Raw genomic sequence first — 17,891 nt, 5'->3', positions numbered from 1 at the left:
ACATGACATTTATTGATTTGGCTTCAGCCAATAATGTCAGTGACATTTTCGTTACTGTATAAGTGATGGGATTTGCTATAATAAACATAGATTTTCATTGGAATTTGTGAATGATTATTTGGATACTATATTGTAATGAAATAAATGAAATTCACTTTACAGCTGTGGCAACAATCAAACAACGTGTTTATTTTAGGCTGTCTCAAAAAGTTGCGGTAAATGTTACAGATTTAAAAACATCCCAGTACTAGTGATTTATTTGTTCAAGTTCAATACCGTGGGTCTTTTTATATATTCAGTTTTTGGGAGTCTATTGTTTAGAAACGAAAATGCAAATTGTTTACTCTGGGTGGGATTCGGACCATAGACCCTTCGCATGCCAAGCACTAGGTCGCCGACACTTAGCCACTTAGCCACGGGTCTTACGCTGGCCGGGCCAAGGAATTTGTACTCATATAGTTACGTCATCAGATCCCGTGGGATGTACGCACGCGCAGTGAACTTTTTGTAGTGTTTTGTAGTACTCAGGTTTGTTAGGGTGAGTTGGTCTGTAATTTGACTTCATTGTTGTGTTTAACTCATCATCACTGCCTCTGATTTCAAAAGCTTGCAATAGGGGTGGGTAGTAATAATGGGCCACACTCATTCTTGTCAATAAAGGCTGGATAAGTCAATTATATGGAACACCGCACAGTGTCATCGCCCCGATATCTCCATGGTAGAAATCGCCATGGTAGGTTGAATCCACAGCCACGAAAGGTCCTTTTATTCCGACCTTATGAGACGCATATAATTAGCCAAGTGACCTGACTAAGGCTACTGACAATAGCCGGGGTAATTGATTTCTCGCTGTGTGAGTAAGCTTGTATACGATATTGCGGTCAATGGTCATACTGCCTACACTGGAATAGTGAGTGCAGATTATAGCCTGTAGTCCAGGACCAACGCAATATAAAATTAGCGATTTTGGTCAGATTTTGAGTTCAAGACTCACGGCCGTTTCTCAAAGCGCAACCTAACGACTATCATATCTGTTCAACACGTATTTTCAAGTGTATGAGGCCAGATCTGGTTTCTTGAGACGAAATCATTTACGGGAGATATTCATCATTTTCTAACCAGGTATCCGAAGATTTTCGTCTGATATCAAAATCGTGCATAGCAATTCACGAGTATCGATCCCGTGTATTCATTTTAGTGTATCTGCTGCACCAAATAATTATTAGCCAGGCGATGTCGGTGTGCACCGGGGCTTCAAGTGGTCAAGCGCCCCTCTTACTCGACTCATCGTAACAACACTCAGTACGCCAGTGACCATCGTTTATTGTTATGCATAGTCGTGCTAAAAGTCGATCGAGACATAATTCAGAAACTCACCTTTTTGCTTTGAAATTAATTTTCTTAGTCAAATAAAAAATACAATTTTATTTTTTCAGTAATGTCGGATAAAAACATGGCACTTGGATATACCTTTTTTTCCATGGGTACATTTTCGAGTTGATTTTGACAAAATTAGTAGTCGGAATTGAAAATGGTGCAATCAAAACCGAAATTCTGACAAAACTATGATCATAATCATCATCAGTCGGCTGCGGAGCAGATCTTGGGCAAGCGAAACAATTTTGTTTGGCTGCAGCATCCCTTCAGTATATCCCAGGAGGTGCTGGACATACTGTAAGTACAGTGTGCGCAGCCGTCCGTGTTTTTTCTTCCAATGTGGTGGAATATAAAGGGCATATTCTTTCACAGGCTTCAAGACGCAATATATGGCCGAGAAATTTGAGTTGATGAATCTTGACTCTGGCAACCAGTGGAGTGGTGTTGGTCAGATTGTAGATAGTTTCATTTGGAATCCGATCCACACGTTTGATGTTTAGCATGACTCTGTAACAAGATGTTGCAAAGGCATTGATCTTGATTTCCATTTCCTTGGTGATTACGGGTACCCATGACTCGCACCCGTACAGAAAGACAGTAACACAAGTGAAGACCTAAGCGCAAGAAGACTATAAGTCTACTTTTGACGAAGTTGAGTTACAGGTGGTTTTGAAGTTATTGGATGAAGACAAAAATGTTGACAATTATTTGGACATTTGGCCCCCTCCCCATAGGGGTCACGTGAGGGGTCAAGAGGGGTCAAAAATGAAAAATTGTCCAATGTCGTCAACAAACATGTCAAATTACTCGTCTCATCACAACGATTACGAAAATATATAATTTATCATACATTTTGAGCTCGGTTAATAAGTTAGAGGTTAAAGGTCAACTGAGGTCAAATTTCAAAACAACCTTCAGATTCAAAAAACAAGGTGTCAAATTGCTTGTCTTTGCACATAGATATGGTTAAATATTTCCAACATCTGCAGTCAGTTTTGAGTTATAAGCTTTTGTTTCAATCCGAGCGCAAGAAGACCGTAAGTCCAAAAATGATAAATCGATCAATATCGATCAATATCAAAGATATTTACTTGGTTGATATACAAAATGATTCTTCTTGTCTATACCCATGTACCTGGGAAGTATCAATATTGTGGCTTCTTTGGTTTCCAAATTATCTTATTTTAAAAAGTTTAAACGATCAAAATGCCAAATATGGACTTGCGATCTTCTTGCGCTCAGGTTTTCAAGTTGTCTCAAACAGCTTGATTGTTGTTTCGATTGGCAGGGATGGGCTTCTCCAAAGGCCTTCCTGTTTCCAGAAAGCTGCACACGCTAGTGCTTTTCTTCTTTTTAGGTCTCCAAAACTATGATATATAGCCTTATATGATGTGCTTTAGAAAGTTGGGAAATATCTTTCATTAGCGAATTATGTTACTTTGAAAAGCAAAAACAATTTACGCGGGCGCTGGCCGCCGGACATCGCCTAATTGCGCGCTAGTGTGATTGGTTGCTAGGGCAGCGGTGTTTTACTAATCGGCTATTCGATTTTTACAGGGAAAAGTTGAAATTATATTTTGTTTTCAAAATTAAAAGAAGAAAATGTGACGTAAATTGAATTTAAAAAGTGAAAAGTGACGGTTATGAATGGACTTAGCATCAAAAATTTTTCAGGTTTTTAAATTTTTTTTCGGGTATTGTGAAATATCTAAACATTGTGCTTTGGACCTGAACCTCGAAAGCACAATGGATATTCACAATACCCTCAAAACAACTGATGCGCAGTCATTAACCTCTAATCATATGACCGTAAGACTATTTTACGAGTGCGTCCCGTAAATGGAGTCATGCAATTTCTCGCAAATTTTGGGCCGGAGTTTTGAAGTCAGAAATGTACACAACTGACAACTCACGAAACTGAAAACGAAAATTGACTTCCTTCAACTTATTAGTAAGTTACAAAAGGCTTATAATAAAAAGATCGTTCACACCTAGGAGGCTAACACTTCAAAATAACAATGTCATCCGAAAGCGTAAACGACAACGAAAACAGAAACCGAAAAGATAAAAAGACACCTAGTTAAAAACATATAATTCGTCACACGGATAGGTAATATTTTTGGGACACCATGTAGATCGAAAATGAAGATCTGTTGATATTCTTTGAAGATACAAGGCTTCATACATTGACTATATTGTGAATAAATTATGCGCTGGATTAGAATAGGTAAATTCAATTTCATAAACTTAGTACTTTGCAAATTAGGTCAAGCACAATCAAACAAAAACTCAGTAAATTCGAATACATTTCCCGTGTCTACAGAGCTATTTACTCATAAGGGAATTTAATTCGATATTTTGTATTGTTATTACCAAAATGATTTAATGAACTCGCTGGGAATGAGCTAGAACTTCAAGAGATCGTGATTGATTAACAATACTAAAAATTATTGTGATAATATTTGATTAACTTATAATTCAATCATGAAGAATTGCAAGATTAAAAATTTGCCGGTAAAAGTGGGAAATGAAACTTACCAGCAAAATATTGGCAAACATCTTTGTTAATGTGTGCGAAGTCACAGAGTGCTATAATTAATTGAGTAAGGGGTATATAAAGGGTTTTCACCATAAGACACTGGTAAACGGCTCTTATTTGCGCTCTCTCTTCAGAATATCAAAGGGGCTATTAATATGCCAATAAATTCCAGTGTAAACACATTTGATACGTCAGCTTGAACTCAGATCAACCTACCGCCTAGACGAGGCGATTACCAATCATGTACATTTCATGTTCCTTTAATTAATATATTACTTTCTTGAAAAATTCTTTGAAGTCTTAAATGTTTGATCTTCATTTCATGATTTGTATACAATTTACTGTGTTTTTGATGAACGAACTCAATGATTAGATTATAATCCGTTGATCAAAAGATTGACCTCTCATATCGACTGTTCAATGCCAGAAGTGGGTAAGTGCAATAGCTGCCCTGTAAACATTTGATCATATACACACAGTATATTATACTCATCTACACATGGCAGCTACACATAGTCGCTATTGCACTTACCCACTTCTGGCACTGAGCAGTCGATATATGGTGTTAGTTATGTGCCCATTTTTATACGGGAAAGGAGTTCTTTTATGATAGCGCGTAGCACTCGCGTCGCGAAGTGTATGGGCGGCCATGGGGGCCAAAAGGGTCTCAAAATCACACAAGGGTCTCAAAAGTACAATAAGGTCTCAAAAACACACAAAGGTCTCAGAAATAAACACACAATAAGGTCTCAAAAACACATAAAGGTCTCAGAAATAAACACACAATAAGGTCTCAAAAGTATAATAAGGTCTCAAAAACAGAGAAAGGTCTCAGAAACAAACACACAACAAGGTCTCAATATTACAATAAGGTCTCAAAAATATAGAAAGGTCTCAAATACAAAGAAAGGTCTCAAAAACAGAGAAAGGTCTCAAAAACAGAAAAAGGTTTCAAAAACAGAGAAAGGTCTCAAAAACAGAGAAAGGTCTCAAAAACAGAAATAAGGTCTCAAACGTATAATAAGGTCTCAAAAACACATAAAGGTCTCAGAAATAAACACACAATAAGGTCTCAAAAGTATAATAAGGTCTCAAAAACAGAGAAAGGTCTCAGAAACAAACACACAACAAGGTCTCAATATTAAAATAAGGTCTCAAAACAGAGAAAGGTCTCAAATACAGAGAAAGGTCTCAAAAACAGAGAAAGGTCTCAAAAACAGAGAAAGGTCTCAAAAACAGAGAAAGGTCTCAAAAACAGAGAAAGGTCTCAAAAACAGAAAAAGGTCTCAAAAACACGTTAATGTCTCAAAAACACGTTATGGTCTCAAAAACACGTTATGGTCTCAAAAACACGTTATGGTCTCAAAACACGTTATGGTCTCAAAAACACGTTATGGTCTCAAAAACACATTATGGTCTCAAAAACACGTTATGGTCTCAAAAACACGTTATGGTCTCAAAAAAACAGAAAAAGGTTTCAAAAACAGAGGAAGGTCTCAAAAACAGAGAAAGGTCTCAAATACAGAGAAAGGTCTCAAAAACAGAGAAAGGTCTCAAAAACAGAGAAAGGTCTCAAAAACAGAGAAAGGTCTCAAATACAGAGAAAGGTCTCAAAAACAGAGAAAGGTCTCAAAAACAGGAAAAGGTCTCACAAACAGAAAAAGGTCTCAAAAACTCAGAGAAAGGTCTCAAAAACAGAGAAAGGTTTCAAATACAGAGAAAGGTCTCAAAAACAGAGAAAGGTCTCAAAAACAGGAAAGGTCTCAAATACAGAGAAAGGTCTCAAACACAGAATGGTCTCAAAAACAGAGAAAGGTCTCAAAAATAGAGAAAGGTCTCAGAGACATATACCTCAGAGACATAGACTGCACATAACGGTCGGTTGACTTTGTAATACCTGATGTGAGACCTAGACGTGTTTTTGAGACATGATGTGTTTTTGACACCCTTTTTTAAGCCGTACTTTTCGAGACCCTTTTGACCCCGGCGCCGTGAGTGCCAAAAGGGTCTCAAAAGTACGTCTTGGTCTCAAAAACACATCTTGGTCTCAAAAACACGTCTAGGTCTCAAATCAGGTATTACAACCGACCGTATATATGCAGTACCGCATACAGTACTGCAACATCCGCTTGCAGTCCCGCATGGGGAACTGCAATATTTTTGGTGTATTTCCGTATGGGGAACTGCAATATGTTTGGTGTATTTCCGCATGGGGAAATGCAATTTTTGGTACATTTCCGAATTGGATGTATTAATCAAAAGTTTAAGTCAAATGGCTACGTGCTTTGACATGCAGTTAAAAGGGCATTTCGTGATACACACCCTCACCCCCCCCCGCTTTTCAACACCAAAAAAAAAGAGATTTTGATACCATTGGGAACTTTTGGCTACATAATGTTTATGTACTAAATATTTCTTGCAGATTAATTCATTTAGCAAAAATATCGTGACATGAACAATTTGAATTTTGTTCTGGTACCGGTATACCAGATCGAAATTACAACAGTGGAGCAGTGTAATACACATAATCATGCATAACTCGCAAACGCAAAATCGGATTGAAATTTTGTGAATAAGCTTTTTTCGTGGATATCTACTGAAAATGTCATAAAAAAGGATGCTAGGATCACATGCTTAATTCAGTTACTAAGCTCGTCACAATATAGGCCCTATCATACTTATTGGGTTAGATGGTTTGTTAATATTTACACCACATTTCGCCATTCTGCATTTTAGAAACGCTTGCTGTTAGAATAAGAAAAAATTAAATTGTAATTATTGCACATTCTAGGGAAGCGTGGTTACCTTTTTAAAATAACCGAGTGAGAGGGTTTTCAAGAAAATATTTTTCCTGTCAAAACCGAAGCATCCTCTGTATAAAAGAAAATATGAATATTAACTGCACATCATATATAACGATTCGTGATACCCAAATGTGGCACATTTGATGTCGTTTTATGAGGCAGAGAATTTTATTTCAATTTTATATACGCCAAAATATTTTTTTAATTGAGCGAGAATGGCAATAGAAAAAAACGTTGAAAATTCCATGTATAAATTACATTAGACCCAACCAATGATAACTGTTTCGTTTTTATGGTAATCTAATCTTTTATTTCCTGAAATAAAATTAGGGGTCTAATGTGGATTAATTGTGTAATTGATGAAAACATTGACGTGTATAAAAGAAGCTACAAGAAAAATGGTAGGCCACGCCACATTGATAATCTATGCTTTTAGTATACGGCGAGTTCGTAGCGCACGTGTGAATCAAAATCGATTATACTATTGTGCGTGCATAGCCTCATTCCTATTTCTGTATAATAAAACACGCAGTTATCAACAATTGAGCGCTATTAATACACATTAATGTTTTTAAACAAATAAAATCCCAAAATATTTTTTTGAATATTAACTGCACATCATATATAACGATTCGTGATACCCAAATGTGGCACATTTGATGTCGTTTTACAAACAGAATTATTAGCTCTAAATCATAAATGCTTTATATAAATGACAAGAAGTAATGCTCTTTAGCTGTAAGTTTAGAGGGCTTGTCACAGTTCCCTCAGGCCCGTAGTATTCGCAGGATTTTTTTGGAGGTGCTGATTTTGAGAAAGTGCACTTTTTTCAGGGGGGTGATATTGTGAAAAGTGGAATTTTCACCTTTTTTGACCAAAAAAAGCGTAAAAAACCTGATTTTTTTGCTTGCTATGCTCACAAAAATGTGATATTTTGGTACTTTGTGTATACTTGTGCAAATTTGGGGGTGACGGTGTGGTCGCACCGCTCCCCACTCCCCCATGTACAGGCCTGAGTTCCCAAGGTCAAAAGAGCTAAAATTTTCACTTTCATGGCTGCTTTGTTATGATTCTTGTAATTCCTTGTTGATATTCCTTATATCAATTAAAAAGTGACAGACAAACAACCCAACTTTTAATGTTAATTATGCATATTCAAAATAATACGGGCACTGCTAGTAAAATTTGATAATTTTAAGCAACAAATTTATTAATAATTCTAAAAATGTAACACATGCTTTAGGTTTTACAACTTTGTGTATTTTTGTTTGAATCATACATGTATACTGACCACATGTTGGAATACTTGTGTGTTTTTAGAAAAATAAAGTGACTATAAATAAGAATACAATTTAACATGTATCTATGCGTTTGTGTTCATGGTGACTGGTGTAAGGGCTGATCAATATTAGACAAGTTAATTGTTGAGCTTTTTTAATGGCAAGGGGTGAAACAAGGAAAAAAAAACCCAAATTTATAAGGTAAAGAATAATTTAAAGCAAAATATGTCAATGTTTTTGAGCTGAAAACAATTCATAAATTGCCTCAAAATATTCTCTTTGTGATGCTTTTTATCTTTCACATTTACCCCTTGCACAAAGAAGACTCTTTTTCTGTGGAGTTTTGTTTTGATGAGGGGAGGTGCTAGTTGTTTTGAAAATGTCCAAATTAGTGAATGCAATGCTTGCTGCTGAATTCCAATAAAACTCAATTTTTTTTTTAATAAGATTCATCCCCACAGTGATATACCAACATGGATATGGGGTGCACCCTGAGTGATCCCATGTTCCAAATACCTGGACAAAATTGATAAATCTTCTCAATAGCCCATTTCATACTAAATTTCTATTCAATTCATTTACACCTCTAGGCGCCTGAACTTGTCAGGGGTGGTGCAATAAATTGTACCCCAGGGCCGGGGTGGTGAATTATAGGGGGATGCAAAGATTTTGGCATGTCAAAGGGGGGAGCATTTTTGGCAGGTCGAAAGGGCGGGTCAAGTAATTTTGGCAGGTCGAAAGGGTGGGGAGGGGGGAGCAAGCAATTTTTGGCACATATATTTTGGGCAACGTTTCTATATTACACCCTAAAAGGTGTAGGAAAACGTTAGGAACGTGTTCAAATATGCAAAATTTCTTTTCAATCGCATTATATGATAAGACTTTTTAAAACCAACTTGTAATTTTGTAAGAAATTTGGACAAAAGTTTTGGCCAAATCTAACTCAAATTGTCTAACACAAATTGTCTTAGTTTTTACAACTTACAACCGCAAGCAATTTGAGAAACATTTTGGCTGCAGTGATGCAAAGTTGGTCTATTTTCCAAAAGAAATTAAGAAAATTTTGAAAACAAAATGACCCATCCATAGGCCTATATACCGAAATTCCCCATGTGGAATACACCAAAAATATTGCAGTTCCCCATGCGGAACTGCACATCCCGACCTGCATCACCGCATGCGGAAATGCAAGTTGGGATATGTAGTTCCTCATGCGGAAGTGCGTGACGGAATGTGTAGTTTCGCCTGCTGATGTGTGCAGTATAGTACTGCATGCGGTACTGCACATATAACGGTCGGTTGTAATACCTGGTTTGAGACCTTGACGTATTTTTGAGACCATAACGTGTTTTTGAGACCATAACGTGTTTTTTGAGACCATAACGTGTTTTTGAGACCATAACGTGTTTTTTGAGACCATAATGTGTTTTTGAGACCATAACTGTTTTTGAGACCATAATGTGTTTTTGAGACCATAACGTGTTTTTGATACCATAACGTGTTTTTGAGACCATAACGTGTTTTTGAGACCATAATGTGTTTTTGAGACCATAACGTGTTTTTGAGACCATAACGTGTTTTGAGACCATAACGTGTTTTGAGACCATAACGTGTTTTGAGACCATAACGTGTTTTTGAGACCATAACGTGTTTTTGAGACCTTTCTCTGTTTTTGACACCTTTCTCTGTTTTTGAGACCTTTCTCTGTTTTTGAGACCTTTCTCTGTATTTGAGACCTTTCTCTGTATTTGAGACCTCTCTCTGTTTTTGAGACCTTTCTCTGTTTTTGAGACCTTTCTCTGTTTTTGAGACCTTTCTCTGTTTTTGAGACCTTTCTCTGTATTTGAGACCTTTCTCTGTTTTGAGACCTTTTTCTGTTCTTGAGACCTTTCTCTGTAGTTGAGACCTTTCACTGCTTTTGAGACCTTTCTCTCTTTTTGAGACCTTTCTCTACTATTGAGACCTTGTTGTGTGTTTGTTTCTGAGACCTTTCTGTGTTTTTGAGACCATATTGTACTTTTGAGACCTTGTTGGGTGTTTATTTCTGAGACCTTTCTGTGTTTTTGAGACCTTATTGTACTTTTGAGACCTTGTTGTGTGTTTATTTCTGAGACCTTTCTGTGTTTTTGAGACCTTATTGTACTTTTGAGACCCTTGTGTGGTTTTGAGACCCTTTTGGCCCTCATGGCCGCCCATAGAAGTGGCCAGCGTGAAGCAAGAAGCCGGTGGTGTAGGGGTGTCATAAATGGCATTGGTATCAGACTGAACACGGGGTTAGATCTAGATTGGGTCCATAGGAATAACCCCAGTCCTCAAACGGAGTAGAAAAGTACCATGAGTGGTGCACAGCGACAACGCCTGGTGAATAATTATATTGTACAGGCAGGGAAACTGAAACAACACACGTGTATCTTCTATGCACGGCAACACGTGTATTGATTTTCAGACGATGGGCTCTTTGGATACCATGTAGAAAATGATGAATATCTCCCAACATTTTTGGTTTCTAAAGAACCCAATTGTAAGGCTTGCACTTGAATATACGTGTCGAGAGGAAATGGTAATCTTAAATGAGCGTATAGAACTTGAACCGTAGTTTTGAAAATAAAAACTGACACAAATTCAGGTTTTATATGTGCAGAACAAAACAAAAACAGTTGCCCTCATTCGTAAACACTCAGGTTTATATATAATACGGAACATAACATGGTACTAGTGCAGTGTAGACCACTGGTGGAGGCAGTCTAAAGCAGGTGACGTACCAGGCTCACTGATCTACAGAGGCCACTATTGTCGATAGCCTTAGTCGAAGGTCCCTCGGCCCAGAGTCTCAAACTATTAAATAGGAACAAAATGGCCATGCGTGGGTGTTGAGTGGATTCAATCTACCATCATGGCGATTTCTGCCATGAAGATATCTGGGCGATGACACTGTGCGGTGTTATACAAATGTCTAATAGAGTATTGAAATTGATCAAGCATGATGCTTAAGACAGTTTGATGTGGTTTGTTGCATACATAATCTGTAATAATTGGAATAATTTTGATCTCTCATTATTAATAAATTAAAAAGGATGAGGAAATGTATTATCAATATATGTTTACTATCCTCTGCTGTATGATAGATGACAGGCAATTCCAATAATGAGTAGTGGATGCCGGCACTACGATAAAACATTGTACCTGCCTGTTTTTTATCACACGGTAGAGGATAGTGAAAACACACATTCCTATTAGTTATTCTCATTCTTAGACACTTAAATATTAACTATAAAATATTTTATTGAGCAAAAATTTAGTTACCGTCATAAAAACGGGTCTACGCATAGAACGCGCTACATACTCGCACCTCTACGGGCGTTTTTCGTGTTATCAATACTCGTGATAACAATGTGTCGTCTATGACCAGATAAAAAGCGCAGTCCAGTGATTTATAGTGCGCTACGCATATTATGCACAACGCTTAGACGTTGATCCACAAGCCTCAGCACACTTTACAGATTGTCGCTGGTCACTACGGCCCCATATCATTCCATAAACCATTTAGCAACAACACAGGGGCTTTGTAGCTTCAATTAAGAGCGCACACCCTAGACATGCCACAATTGACCTTTGCAACCAGGATCTGCTCTCCGAGTTTCGTACGAGTAAGTTCCTCGCCCAGGATAATTTCAAGCTAACTCAATTTTTCCTTGAGAGCGTACTAAATCACCGCTAGGGTACGAACCCGTAACCTCTCGCCACATAGTCGAACGCCTTATCGATTGAGCTAACTTGACTGCTGATATACGACATCCGAAATCATGCGAATGTCCAATCAGATTACATGTCTACGAACTAGACCATTCGCACTGACTAAAAATACAAAGCAATACTATATAAAGAGATGAGAAAGCGTAACAACTAACAAAAACTTGTTTTGCCTGTACCCTTATTTTGGTATTTCATTACTATACAAGCACTTGCACTTTTATAAGGTCTATGGGATAACCCAGGATGAGGAAAGTGTTTTATAGAAGAACGCGGATGTAATATGAGCCGTTGCTTAGCCAGCTGACATCAAATTAACCACAATGACGGGATGCTTAAATGAAACTGCGATAAAATCTTTAACACGCCAGCTTATAAAGAAGATCGTGCTCAATTGCAAACCCCTGTACAGCGAGGTTTAGAAATGACTTTACTGGGAAGTTTTAAACTCTTGACAAATGATGAAAACTATGGGGAATATACGAGCATGAATAATTATAGTTTATTCTTTTTTTTAGGAATACGTATACCAGGAAACACACACGTTTTAATCACATTCGAGTATGGGATTTTATTGAGACCTTGAAATCGTTAAAAAAATACCACAAACACATTGTTATCATATTGACAAAATGTTTCTGTAACATTTTGTTACGATTCATTACGTTTCATAATCTTTTAATATATGATCCTAAATTTAAAAGTTTGTTGGCAACAATGCGCCCCTGTTTCCTTTTTCTTACATGCAAAATATAATACATATATTTATTTGAGAGCCGGCCCGGCCTTGCACGGTTTTTTTTATTATAATACAAAAACATACAAACATTGTACATGACTTATCACTATGATCTTGTCTCTTTCACTCTCTAACCAATTTATATTATATTATGTTGTGCGTTCCTGCAAAATAGATTAAAGGAGACCAAATGTTTGAATAAACGGGTCGAATTGGAAACTTCATTCCTTTCTCCTATTGCTGTCAAACCTTTTGTGTTAAAAATCAACCTCCTATGGGAACTGCCCATTCCCGAGCTAGCTTCAAACCTAGTTCGAAAAGTAATCATTGGACTTAAGTTAGTTCCTTGTCTATTAAAGATTTCCCATTTATATTTTGGCATGTGCGTCTTACTCAATCTTAAATCACGTGACGTCATAGGAGTTTTGCAACCCAACAAATTAGTATATTGTTGTTTATTCTGTTTTATAAAACAGGTACTCTGTCGAACTCAAGGGAAGCTGGATTTGTACTGCACTTGTGAATGACTGTATGGTGGATTTATATGTTGGAGGAAGCGACATATCAGTGACAACAAGCTTCAAGGAAAGATCATCGGAACTCAAGAATAGACATTTTGTATGTCTTATCTGGAGAGTGAGGTCAATGATCTCAGGCCTGGTATTTTACACGATTTCAATACACAGTGTTTCTATTATACATAAACATATAAACTTATGATATTAAAATTATGGTAGGGTTGTAGGATTGAGAGAGAGAAACACACACACACAACATCACCCCCCCCACACACACACACACACACCCCCACCCCCACCCGATCCTTCCATAAGATATGTGTCCTGTGTATATAGCTCACAGGAAGGGCAGAAGAAAGGAAGAAAGAAAGAAAGAAAGAAAGAAAGAAAGAAAGAAAGAAAGAAAGAAAGAAAGAAAGAAAGAAAGAAAGAAAGAAAGAAAGAAAGAAAGAAAGAAAGAAAGAACAATTAAATCATCAATCTAATACTCTTTGTAACCCTTGAGACGTAGGGGAAACATTATTCTAACACATTGCCTGTCAAACTTTTATGTACATTACGTCATTATATCAGTATTCTTTATCAACATGAAAAAATACAAAGAGCAACAGAAATAACTCAATTGTGATTATGTAAATATGTGTTATGAAAATAAGACATGTTATTTCAACGCATTTCAATGTTCTATCAAATATCGTAGTTCTAAAATAAGTAGAGCAAAGTGAAATAACACAATCACGCTCATTCGCATAAAACGACTTCAATGTGCATTATTTTTTGCATTGAAAATAATATTTGCTCAATCAACTATTTTAGCCTATTGAAAAAGGGAATTCCATCTACGTCGTATACTAGTATGTCATTTATCATAATGTAGTAAAACATTACAAAGTGTAAAACACTCCGTTGCTTAGAGACAAACCGATGCACTTGACAGTCCTAATTATGTTGTGATGTTTTTCAATTTATACAAAGAGCTGAATATTCATATCAAAACTCGGCCTGTATTATTTTGTTGCTTCATCATTTAAGGGCTTGTTGTTGGTTAACCTCAGAAGACAAAAACGCGAATATTGAAACACTTGCTTTAGCTTAGTTAAATGTTGAAAATAGTTTAAGATAATAGTATCCCAGTGGTAATAATAGTTCACGTCCTGCATATTATTTTGTAAAAAGATGATATTCATTGTTTTTAAACCATTTGTCATATAAGTGGCTTCTTTATGCATTTAGTTCTGAATTATAACATTTCTTTTGGTGTCTCTTTTGTAAGATTGTTTTAGGATTCTCTATTATTAAATGCAAATTTGATGGGTCGAAGAAACTGTTAAACCTCTAATGTCAGCATGACTTCAAGGATTATTAATAAGTATATAAAATAAAATTGAGTTAAAAACGGTTGTCGATTTTCATTTAACATTCGTCTTTATAACCTGAATAAGCTGAAGTTTCCATCAAAATTGCATCAAATTTACCATACCCAAGTTTTAGTGTTATTTTGCAGAAAACAATAGAATAATTAAAACAGTGAACATTTGATATTGGTTGCTCTATATATGAATTACATTTAAATCAAAATATCACTGAAAGAAGAGACGTGACATTTATTGATTTGGCTTCAGCATGTTCAGTCAATGTCAGTGGCATTTTTGACTGTGTAAGTGGAGGGATTAGCTATAATAAACATAGATTTTCATTGAAGTTTGTGAAGTAGTATTTCGTTACTATAATATAATGAAATAATAACATGCAGGACCAATTGACAGCTGTGGCAACAATTTGAAATTCAAACAACATGTTTATTTTTGAGCGATTTATCAATGCACCAATGAGATGTTTTTACCAATTTGATCTGCACATTGATTAATGGTTATAAATTTTATTCGAAATTCCCATTTTTAGCCAAATATGATATATCAAATTTCACTCCGTAGATGCGATTAGTTTTTCTTTGATCACTGTTTAAAAAACACAAATAAAAAATCAAAACCCCAAAACGAATGTCGATAATGGTCACCATTACAAAGCCATCTTGCTCGAGCATGTCAATACAACTGATGTCAAGTTTCTTTGCGTTGGTTTTACGCGTTGTTCCCCAATTATCCCGAGCCAAGCAGTGGATTATCGAAGCATTACACGCGAAAACCCTTAGGTACTTTGAGCCAATACGTAGTACAATGATATAATATGTGTAATAAACAGGATCACAATTACTCGTATATATGTTATTGAACATTCAAGTGATTATTGAAACTTTACAAAAACTTTAAATGGGATGACTGGCACTATGAGAAAGAAATAGCCTACAAGCTATATTGGTAGAGTTTAAACCGTTACACACAACTAAATTTGATCATTTACGTGAGCTTTCGACACGACGACTCTGTGTCTTTTTCAAACTGATGGTGGCTGGTTTATTGATATTTATTTATTTATTTTATTTATAACATTCGGCCGAAGCCAGGCTAATCCCAATAGTGCTCAAAGGGCTACTAAATTTAAGGGACGCCATCCGGATATGACGGGACAGGGATATGGAAAGAGGTCCGATTTTAGATGCAGGAGGAAAACCGGAGCACCCGGAGAAAAACCTGCGAGGACGAGCATGATATGGGATGTCACATCACGAGCTGACGATGTCATGTGACAGAACAGCCTACAAGCTATTCCAAAAAGTTCCGGTAAATGTCACAGTTTGAAATACATTCCTATATTAGTAGTTTACAACGATAAAGTTAAATATCGAGTTCAATGATATATAATTTATCACACTGATAGGTAATAATCATTTTAAGACACCATATAGCCAGAGATGTATCGTTCGAGTCCGGACTCGGACTCGAGTCCGGACTCGAGTCCACTTTTTGTTGGACTCGGACTTGGCTCGGACTCGGACACAAAAAGGCTCGGCTCGGACTCGGACACAAAAGGACTCGGACTCGAAGGCGAGTCCGGTCCGAGTCCAGTCCAATGTCCAAATCTATGTAAAATGTGAAATGATTATCTAAATATGTAAAAATAGATCTCAAATTTGTTGACTTTACTTATTTGGCCATTTTCCAAATTAATTGGGGCTGTCAAATCTGTGACCTGTTATTATCCTACATATCCACCAAATTATTTAGATTTATCTGTCACTTAGCAGAATCATATTTTTGTTATCATTTAAAATGAAATAATTGATAATTAATCAAATGCATAATTTTATTAAATATTTGGACTATATAAAAATTTCTACAATGTAAGACTTCTTTCATGGAACTTTCCAATCCATTAAGCTCTTGAAAGAGAAACATGCACACTGGACCATACATCTCATCACTATACATGTAGTTTGCATGTGCTCAGTAAGTGAGTACACATGACATTTGTGTGGGCCAATTTTGAAAATATGTTTAGAATTATAAAGGTGAATTTCTGTTAGTATTGTTATTATTATAATGATGATGATGTTAATTTTCTATAATATAGAATTATAAAGGTGAATTTCTGTTAGTATTGTTATTATTATAATGATGATGATGTTAATTTTCTATAATGTATTTGAATATATTGCAATTCATTTACATGTGATACTGCACACAGCCTATAGGTATGCCAGGCAAACCTATATCTGCTACATGTAGTCAGCCAAATTCGCTTAGAACACAATACATATTTACATAGAAATTTAAAGGAACAGGTAGGTCAAGGAAACCTACATAAATATGTTTTCTATACTTCACTTGACCCAAATATGATTTTTTATGGCGATGAGACACTCGCACATGGAATTTTAGAGGGATTTTGACCCGGATTTTGATGCAGTTCCACATAGAAAAGCTGCTATCATTATGAGACTAAGATCTAGAAACACCACCGAAATCCAGACAAACTAGTACCTAGACCAATGACTTTGACTCGCGTAGTGAAGCCGACACTGCTTAGCAACGACTTGAACAAGGACGCATACCCGGACGCAAGCAAACAGATAATGTTCGCGTCTACAGAACATGTTGCATTCGACGCGGGCGATAACGGCGCGGTAACCACACAACCGAGAGCGTCAGAATGTACGCGATTATCTCCGCGCCTAGTAACCCCGACAATCCGCAATATCACCTTGGATACGGGGCTTCACCTCCCGCTGTGGTAAGGGATGGGCAGTCATAGGTCTAGGTGGTATGTCTAAATCTTTTGATGAAAGTCAATCTTTGACAAGATGTAACTTTGCTACGGAAAGTGCTATGACAAAACGGTTTTCAGTTTTGACTTTCTTTACTCAAGGGCTTTAATTTGATATATAAAATGATGCAGTTTGATGGCAAATTTGAATTCACCTGGCATACCTACAGCCTTGTCCCAATTAAGTTAACTGTGAGTTTACATGTAGTGTGCTACACACACACACACAAAATACCCCCACATGCCTGCTGTCTGATACAGGTACTAGGTGGTCTGATACATGTAGTTTTTACCTTCAGGAGTAACCTGTTCATGGACATGGCTTTTGAAGAAAGTGTGTACGGTTGGCCCATGGTCTATGGTTGAGTCAACAGTGTTGGGTGGGGTTTGGTAGAGTGGTGTGTGGTGTGATGCAGTGAGTGACCTTCTCATCACATTTCTACAATTTTATCATCAAAATGCCATAAAATTATGCAAAAACTTTAAAATTGACCTTTTTCAGCAAATTTGTATTGTAAATTTTTCAAATAAGCAATAAAATATAAAATTTTGCTCCATTTTTGCAAATAATGACCCAATTTTTCAAAATGTTGTACCAAATGACCCTTCTTTCAAAATTTTATACCCAATTACCCCTTTTTCATTTTGTTATACCCAAACTAAGCAATGCCAATAGGTAGATACCTGTCACATTAAAGTTAAATGAACCCCCCCCCCCCC

The sequence above is a fragment of the Amphiura filiformis genome, chromosome 17 (assembly GCF_039555335.1).
Source record: "Amphiura filiformis chromosome 17, Afil_fr2py, whole genome shotgun sequence".
Taxonomy (NCBI): domain Eukaryota; kingdom Metazoa; phylum Echinodermata; class Ophiuroidea; order Amphilepidida; family Amphiuridae; genus Amphiura; species Amphiura filiformis.
The sequence above is the reverse complement of the archived record's forward strand: the minus strand, read 5'-3'. Positions refer to the sequence as shown.